The sequence below is a fragment of the Bos indicus genome, chromosome 16, assembly GCF_029378745.1.
Source record: "Bos indicus isolate NIAB-ARS_2022 breed Sahiwal x Tharparkar chromosome 16, NIAB-ARS_B.indTharparkar_mat_pri_1.0, whole genome shotgun sequence".
NCBI lineage: Eukaryota > Metazoa > Chordata > Mammalia > Artiodactyla > Bovidae > Bos > Bos indicus.
Window position 1 is genome coordinate 72939793 of NC_091775.1, and position 8896 is coordinate 72948688.

Here is an 8896-nt window from a genome sequence, read left to right on the forward strand (position 1 = left end):
AATAACATTTTTTCTGAATAATGAACAGTTGAGGGGAGTAGCATTTGTGTGAATAATAACTGAATAAAGAACAACTGAAGGGGAGTTTTTATTTTTGCATCATGCTAAATATTTGGGAGGGAGTTTATGCTGATCACTTGAGCTCTATATAAATGACTAATTCAAATTCATGTTGATGAAATCCCTTGCTTAAAGTTTTTCCATGATAAATTTGGATTGTATTATAGGCTATTCATTTAATAGCAAATATGTATTGAATGCTTACTGTGTGCAAGATACGGTTCTTAGTATACATCCCTGTTCTAGTGGAGCTTACATTTTAGAAAGGAGATACAATGAACAATAAACAAATTAATAAATATGTGCAAAATACTGCATATGGTATATACATATATGTTATATGCATATGTATACACATTATAGTGTATTATGTTGCAAAACATAGTGTTGTTTTATATTGCATTAGACGGTGATAAGTGCTGTAGAAGACATTTTTAAAGTATGGCCATGATAAGGGGCGTTGAGAGTTCTAGAAGTGAGTAGTTTGCAGTTTTAAGTAGGATATTCACAGTGGGTCTAGAGAATTCATTGAATTTTAGAAAATCTAAAGGAGTGAGCCAAGAAAGAACATTTCTAGCAGAGGAAACAGCCTTTAGAAAAAATAAACTGTGGAAGATTCTGAAAGAGATGGGAATACCAGATCACCTGACCTGCCTCTTGAGAAACCTATATGCAGGTCAGGAAGCAACAGTTAGAACTGGACATGGAACAACAGACTGGTTCCAAATAGGAAAAGGAGTACATCAAGGCTGTATATTGTCACCCTGCTTATTTAACTTATATGCAGAGTACATCATGAGAAACGCTGGTCTGGAAGAAGCACAAGCTGGAATCAAGATTGCCAGGAGAAATATCAATAACCTCAGATATGCAGATGACACCACCCTTATGGCAGAAAGTGAAGAGGAACTAAAAAGCCTCTTGATGAAAGTGAAAGAGGAGAGTGAAAAAGTTGGCTTAAAGTTCAACATTCAGAAAACGAAGATCATGGCATCTGGTCTTATCACTTCATGGCAGATAGATGGGGAAACAATGGAAACAGTGTCAGGCTTTATTTTGGGGGGCTCCAAAATCACTGCAGATGGTGATTGCAGCCATGAAATTAAAACACCCTTACTCCTTGGAAGGAAAGTTATGACCAACCTAGATAGCATATTAAAAAGCAGAGATATTACTTTGCCAACAAAGGTCCATCTAGTCAAGGCTACGGTTTTTCCAGTAGTCATGTATGGATGTGAGAGTTGGACTGTGAAGAAAGCTGAGTGCTGAAGAATTGATGCTTTTGAACTGTGGTGTCGGAGAAAACTCTTGAGAGTCCCTTGGACTGCGAGGAGATCCAACCAGTCCATCCTAAGGGCTATCAGTCCTGGGTGTTCTTTGGAAGGATTGATGCTGAAGCTGAAACTCCAATACTTTGGCCACCTCATGCAAAGAGTTGAGTCATTGGAAAAGACCCTGATGGGGATTGGGGGCAGGAGGAGAAGGGGACGACAGAGGATGAGATGGCTGGATGGTATCACTGACTCGATGGACATGAGTTTGAGTAAACTCCGGGAGTTGGTGATGGACAGGGAGGCCTGGCGTGCTGCGATTCATGGGGTCACAAGGAGTCGGACATGACTGAGTAACTGAACTGAACTGAAGATGATGGCATTTTCAAGGGAGAGCAAGAGATCCAAAATGGCTTGAGTGGAGAGTGAGAAGCAGATAATAGGGGAGGAGGTCAAAGAATAGGTAAGGAATAGTGCTGGCAGTGGAACGAGATCCTGGAGAAATGTGTATATGTGGGGTGGGCGGGGGAGGTGGTTTGATAAAGACTTTGTCCTTTTTACTCTGGTTGAAATAGGGAAGCACTGGAGGATTTTGATTGAAGGAGGGATGTGAGCAGGCCTCTATTTAAAAAGGCTGTAGTGGTTTCTGTGTTGAGCATAGACTCTAGGCCTGTAGGAAGGTCCTGCAGTGATCCAAGGAAAAGCTGGTTGTGGCTCAGATCAGGATGGCAGCAGTGGAGGTGGTGAATAATGGTTAGATGCTGAAAATGTCTTGACAGAGACAACATGATTGGCTGATGGATTGATTGTGGAACATGACAGAGGCAGCAGAGTCAAAAATAATTCCAAAGTGTTTATCTGAGCAAATGAAAACATGAAGATGTTTCTAACAGTCTGGAGAGGCTAGAGGTGATGCAGGTTTGAGGAAGAAAATTCAAGTGTTCAGTTTTGTTCTTACTAAGTGTGACTATCTATTAGATACTCAGGTTGAGATGTTAGGTGTACAAGTCTAGAGAGATGGCTGCTGCTGCTGCTGCTAAGTCGCTTCAGTTGTGTCCAACTCTGTGCGACCCCATAGACGGCAGCCCACCAGGCTCCCCCGTCCCTGGGATTCTCCAGGCAAGAACACTGGAGTGGGTTGGGATATATACATTTGAGAGGAGGACATACATTTAATTTACAGGGCTCAAGGCAAAATGAAAGGGTGAGCCTTTTGTTAAATAATTACTAAGAATTTTCAAAATTGTGACAACAGAGCATTAGCTGAGTATGGCGTCCTCCTGAGGGGGGCACAGGCTGCAAGTCCATAGAACTGGCCTTGTTTGGGCATCATGGGCATATATACATGATAATTAAAGCCATGAGGTTGGATGAGATCATCAAAGGAACATGATGGAGAAGAGGACCAGACACTGACTCCTGGGGCATCCTGAAATGAAGAGATTCAAGAGACGAAGAGGAGCCAGCCAAGGAAACTGAGAGGTAGGAGGAGAGCCTGGGTGTGTCCTGTCCTAGAAGCCAAGAGAGCAGATGAGGAGGGGGTGACCAGCTGCATTAAATGCTGCTGGACAGTTGAATGACATGAGGACAGGGAGCGCATCACTGGATTTAGCAACTTAAAAACTTTCAGCAACAATACATATTATTATTATTTTTTTTTTAATAAGCTAGTCTTCTCAGGTGGCTCAGTGGTAAAGAATCTGCCTGCCAAAGCAGGAGACTCAGGAGATGTGGGTTCAATCTGGAAGATCCTCTGGAGGAGGAAATGGCAACCCACTCCAGTATTCTTGCCTGGAAAATTCCATGGACAGAGGAGCCTGGTAGGCTGCAGTCCATGGGGTCGCTAAGAGTCGGAAACGACTGAGCGACTTCACTTGCAATTTTACTTTCATGCATTGGAGAAGGAAATGGCAACCCACTCCAGTGTTCTTGCTTGGAGAATCCCAGGGACAGGGGAGCCCGGTGGGCTGCCGTCTATGGGGTCGCACAGAGTCAGACACGACTGAAGCGACTTAGCAGCAGCAGCAGCAGCGGGCTTCTCAGGTGGCTCAGTGGTAAAGAATCCACCTGCCAAAGCAGGAGACTCAGGAGATGTGGGTTCAATCTGGAAGATCCTCTGGAGGAGGAAATGGCAACCCACTCCGGTATTCTTGCCTGGAAAATTCCATGGACAGAGGAATCTGGTGGGCTACAGTCCATGGGCTTGCAAAGAGTTGGACATGACTGAGTGACTGAGCACACACACAGGCAAAACCATTGAGGCAGTACTACGAATCACAAAATTGTGATCATTGAAAACAATTTCTTTATGTTACATGGCAACAGACGTTGGGCCTATTCCACATTTGTAAAAACTCCTCCAAAGTAGAACACATTCCTGTACTCACTGTTGTATAAGCAAATTCATTTGGTAGGTTTGGGGCATATAAAATAATAATACATTTTAAATGAAATCAGAAAAGGATGTTCTGAAGTTTTCCCAGTTTGGTGTTGGGGGAAGGGGCAAATAACTATTTTGAACAAGAATTAAGTGCTTATAAGACCCTGATAATTTGTCTTAAAATAATTTTATTAAAAATGTTAGATTCCTTAAAAAGAGTAATTGCTTTTGAAATACTGATTATACCCTCTTTCTTAGTTTCTGTTGCATGTGTCATCGTATTAATTATCTCAAGAAGTGTTGGTAAGAGGATGATATGGAAGAGCTTTGAAACAAGAAGAAAATTCTTCCCAGCCTTGAACTTAATATAATTTTCAGTATTAGATCTGCAGGCAGACAGGGAGTTGTTCAAGAACTAAGCTTCACCTGTTGCCTGTTCTTATGCGTTTTAATGTACTGTGTGCTAAGACTAAGGAGAAAAAGATTTACTTTGATTAAAACTCTTTTGCAGAGTTTTTCATAAAAACAAATTTATAACCCAGGGAGTTAAGTAAGGCTTTTGTTTTATTTTATTTTAAATAATGACCCAGTCTTTGAAAAAGTACTCTTCCAGAAATTGTAAGCTTTGCTGACTTTCAGGTTTTGATATATTTCTGTGGTTAACAGGAAACCACAGTAGGGGGCATCAGAGAGATAAGTTTACGCATAGAAATAATTCTATTTTTGCATTGAGAATAGAATTTGCCTTTATAGATAGAAGAAATTTACACTTCAAAAAGCAAGGGAAATTCTGCAAAGGACCTCTACAACATCCAGACCAAGTTATCTCTCGTCTGTCACCTTCAGTGACTTCTTTGCTAATTATCATGAATCCATAGAGAAATTCTTCTATATGGATTTTTAAGCACCATGAGGAATGCATGATTAATTCTTAGAGATAATCAGTCTAGAATATAAGAACTGTAAGCTATACATCCAAATGTCTTTTTCTAAAGGGCTGAGACTGATCATTATGATGAAAAATCTGAGTAAACAGATATGAGAACTGCTGCTGGGAGTGAGGAGCTCCCGCTGCTGCTGCTGCTGCTGCTGCTATGAGGGGCGCCTAAAGCCTGGGGTGCTAGAGGGCGCCACCCTCTAGCCAAGTAAACCAGATGTCTGTCATCCTAAAAGAAACTTAGAATTAAATTCACCTTCCTGCTCATCCCTGTTCTCATTAATCAATGCCTAACTTGTCCTTGGCACAATCTTAAATACTACTTCCTTCTTCTCCCCAAATCATTTTACTGCATCTTTAGGAACTCCTAGTCCACCAATTAAACAAACCATGATTACCTCACACTACGACTGGGATCTTATCTCTAAGTCTTGCCTTAACTAAAACCTGGCTGTCCCCTGGAGATATATATTCTCCTTTCTCTATATAGTGGACATTTCTAGTAGTGGCTCTTCTTAGACCCAGCTGTAGAGGAAAACATTTTATCAGCCCGTACATGATACCTCCACCTTCTTGTAGGTATTTGCAGGTCTCCTCTTCCTGCTGTGCTTCTCTTAGCATGCATAACCTGACCCTGCTCAGCACCATCTTAGGCTCTGCCAGTCCACCAGAGGGCACGTTCTCTTCTTTTTCTTTTGACTACCAGGATCACAGAGAAAGCAAGAGAATTTCAGAAAAACATCTGCTTCATTGAACACGCTAAAGCCTTTGCTGTGTGGATCACAACAAACTGGAAAAATTCTTAAAAGAGATGGGAATACCAGACCACCTTACCTGTCTTTTGAAAAATCTGTTAGGCAAGTCAAGAAGCAACAGTTAGAACCTTACATGGAACAACTGGTTCAAAATTAGGGAAAGTGTATGACAAGGTTGTATATTGTCACTTTGTTTGTTTAACTTACATGCAGACTACATCATGTGAAATGCCAGGCTGCATGAATCACAAAGTGGAATCAAGATTGCTGGGAGAAATATCAACAACCTTAGATAAGCAGATGATACCAATCTAATGGCAGAAAGTGAAGAGGAACTAAAGAGCCTCTTGATGAAGGTAAAAGAGGAGGGTCGGAAAGCTGGCTTAAAACTCAACATTCAAAAAACTTAGATCATGGCATCTGGTCCCAATCACCTCACTGCAAATGGGTGGGGAAAAGGTGGAAACAGTGAAAGATTTTATTTTCCTGGGCTCCAAAATCACTGGGGATGGTGACTGCCGCCATGAAATTAAAAGATGCTTGTTCCTTGGAAGGAAAGCTATGACAAACCTAGACAGAGTTCAGTTCAGTTCAGTCCCTCAGTCGTGTCTGACTCTTTGCAACCCCATGAATCGCAGCATGTCAGGCCTCCCTGTCCATCACCATCTCCCAGCGTTCACTCAAACTCATGTCCATCGACTCGGTGATGCCATCCAGCCATCTCATCCTCTGTCGTCCCCTTCTCCTCCTGCCCCCAATCCCCATCAGGGTCTTTTCCAATGAGTCAACTCTTCGCATGAGGTGGCCAAAGTCTGGAGTTTCAGCTTTAGCATCAGTCCATCCAGTGAATATTCAGGAGTGATTTCCTTTAGGACGGACTGGTTGGATCTCCTTGCAGTCCAAGGGACTCTCAAGAGTCTTCTCCGACACCACAGTTCAAAAGCATCAATTCTTTGGCGCTCAGCTTTCTTCACAGTCCAACTCTCACATCCATACATGACTACTGGAAAAACCATAGCCTTGACTAGATGGACCTTTGTTGGCAAAGTAATATTTCTGCTTTTCAATATGCTATCTAGGTTGGTCATAACTTTCCTTCCAAGGAGTAAGGGTGTTTTAATTTCATGGCTGCAATCACCATCTGCAGTGATTTTGGAGCCCCCCAAAATAAAGCCTGACACTGTTTCCATTGTTTCCCCATCTATCTGCCATGAAGTGATAAGACCAGATGCCATGATCTTCGTTTTCTGAATGTTGAACTTTAAGCCAACTTTTTCACTCTCCTCTTTCACTTTCATCAAGAGGCTTTTTAGTTCCTCTTCACTTTCTGCCATAAGGGTGGTGTCATCTGCATATCTGAGGTTATTGATATTTCTCCTGGCAATCTTGATTCCAGCTTGTGCTTCTTCCAGACCAGCGTTTCTCATGATGTACTCTGCATATAAGTTAAATAAGCAGGGTGACAATATACAGCCTTGATGTACTCCTTTTCCTATTTGGAACCAGTCTGTTGTTCCATGTCCAGTTCTAACTGTTGCTTCCTGACCTGCATATAGGTTTCTCAAGAGGCAGGTCAGGTGATCTGGTATTCCCATCTCTTTCAGAATTTTCCACAGTTTATTGTGGTCCACACAGTCAAAGGCTTTGGCATAGTCAATAAAGCAGAAATAGATGTTTTTCTGGAACTCTCTTGCTTTTTCCATGATCCAGCGGATGTTGGCAATTTGATCTCTGGTTCCTCTGCCTTTTCTAAAACCAGCTTGAACATCTGGAAGTTCACAGTTCATGTACTGCTGAAGCCTGGCTTGCAGAATTTTGAGCATTACTTTTTGATCAATACTAGACAGAGTATTGGAGAAGGAAATGGCACCCCACTCCAGTACTCTTGCCTGGAAAATCCCATGGACGGAGGAGCCTGGTAGGCTGCAGTCCATGGGGTCGCTAGGAGTCAGACATGACTGAGCGACTTCACTTTCACTTTTCACTTTCATGCATTGGAGAAGGAAATGGCAACCCACTCCAGTGTTCTTGCCTGGAGAATCCCAGGGACAGGGGAGCCTGCTGGGCTGCTGTCTCTGGGGTCGCACAGAGTCGGACACGACTGAAGCGACTTAGCAGCAGCAGCAGCAGACAGAGTATTAAAAAGCAAAGACATCACTTTGCCGACAAAGGTCCATATCATTCAAGCTGTGGTTTTTCCAGGGATTATGTACAGTTGTGAGAGTTGATCGGTCCATAATGAAGGCTGAGCACTGGACAATTGATACTTTTGAATTGTGGTGCTGAAGAAGACTCTTCAGAGTTCCTTGGACTGCAAGGAGGTCAAACCAGTCAATCCTAAAGGAAATGAGTCCTGATGATTCATTGGAAGGACTGGTGCTGAATCTGGAGCTCCAGTATTTTGGCAACCTGATATGAAGAGCCAAATCATTGGAAAAGCCCCTGATCCTGGGAAAAATTGAAGGCAAATGAAAAAGAGGGAGGCAGAGGATGAGACGGTTAGATGCCATCACGGACTACATGTACATAAATTTGTGCAAACTCCAGGGAATAGTCAGGGAAGCCTGGTGCGCTGCAGTCCATGGAGTCACAAAGAGTCGGACATGACTTAGCGACTGACACAACAACAAGAGGCACACGTCCTTGGTGGGCACATTTAATAGGCAGTTTATAGTGAGTTTAATAATAAAAGTTCATATTTTGATTTCCACGCCACATTTCACTTTTGAAAATAAAAATTTCTTCTTTACATTAAACTTCTGAGTACATAGAAGAAAGCAACCAATTACAAATTTTGCCTTTTTGTATGCTAATCAACTACCTTAAGGATTTGCAGGGAGTCGGGGAGGACTATCGGAGAAGGCAATGGCACCCCACTCCAGTACTCTTGCCTGGAAAATCCCAGGGACGGGGGAGCCTGGTGGGCTGCCGTCTCTGGGGTCGCACAGAGTCAGACACGACTGAAGCGACTTAGCAGCAGCAGCAGCAGAGGAGGACTATATTTTTCACCTGGAGTTAATTTAACTACTTTCTCAAGTACTATTCAGTGAAGCCAAATACATTTATTGGGTTGATTTAGACTATCTTTTCTAAGTTTTGCTCCCTAAATCAATCTTGATCCCCTTGAGTTGTCACACTACCATGCTGATGTGACAGTTACTTAGAAAAGCATTCTCAAGTGCTTGGAGGGATTCCGATCAATGGCTTTTTCTGAAACCTGGTAAAAGCGTTCTATTTCCTTAGGCAGCCACGGCATGTATTGTTTCTAATATTTTTGGAAGATTACTCGATTGGAAGCTATCCTCAACATTTCCATAGGGAAGGATCTTGGGGCAGTCAACATTCTGCTACTGCCATGTTGCAGACCATTACTTTTCTTATTGTTATGTGATAATACTTCTTTCTTTGGAATTCTTACCGTCTGACTTCCTTTATCACTGACCTTTCTATCAGGTTACTCTCCTCTTTCAGGAGAAGGCAATGGCAACCCACT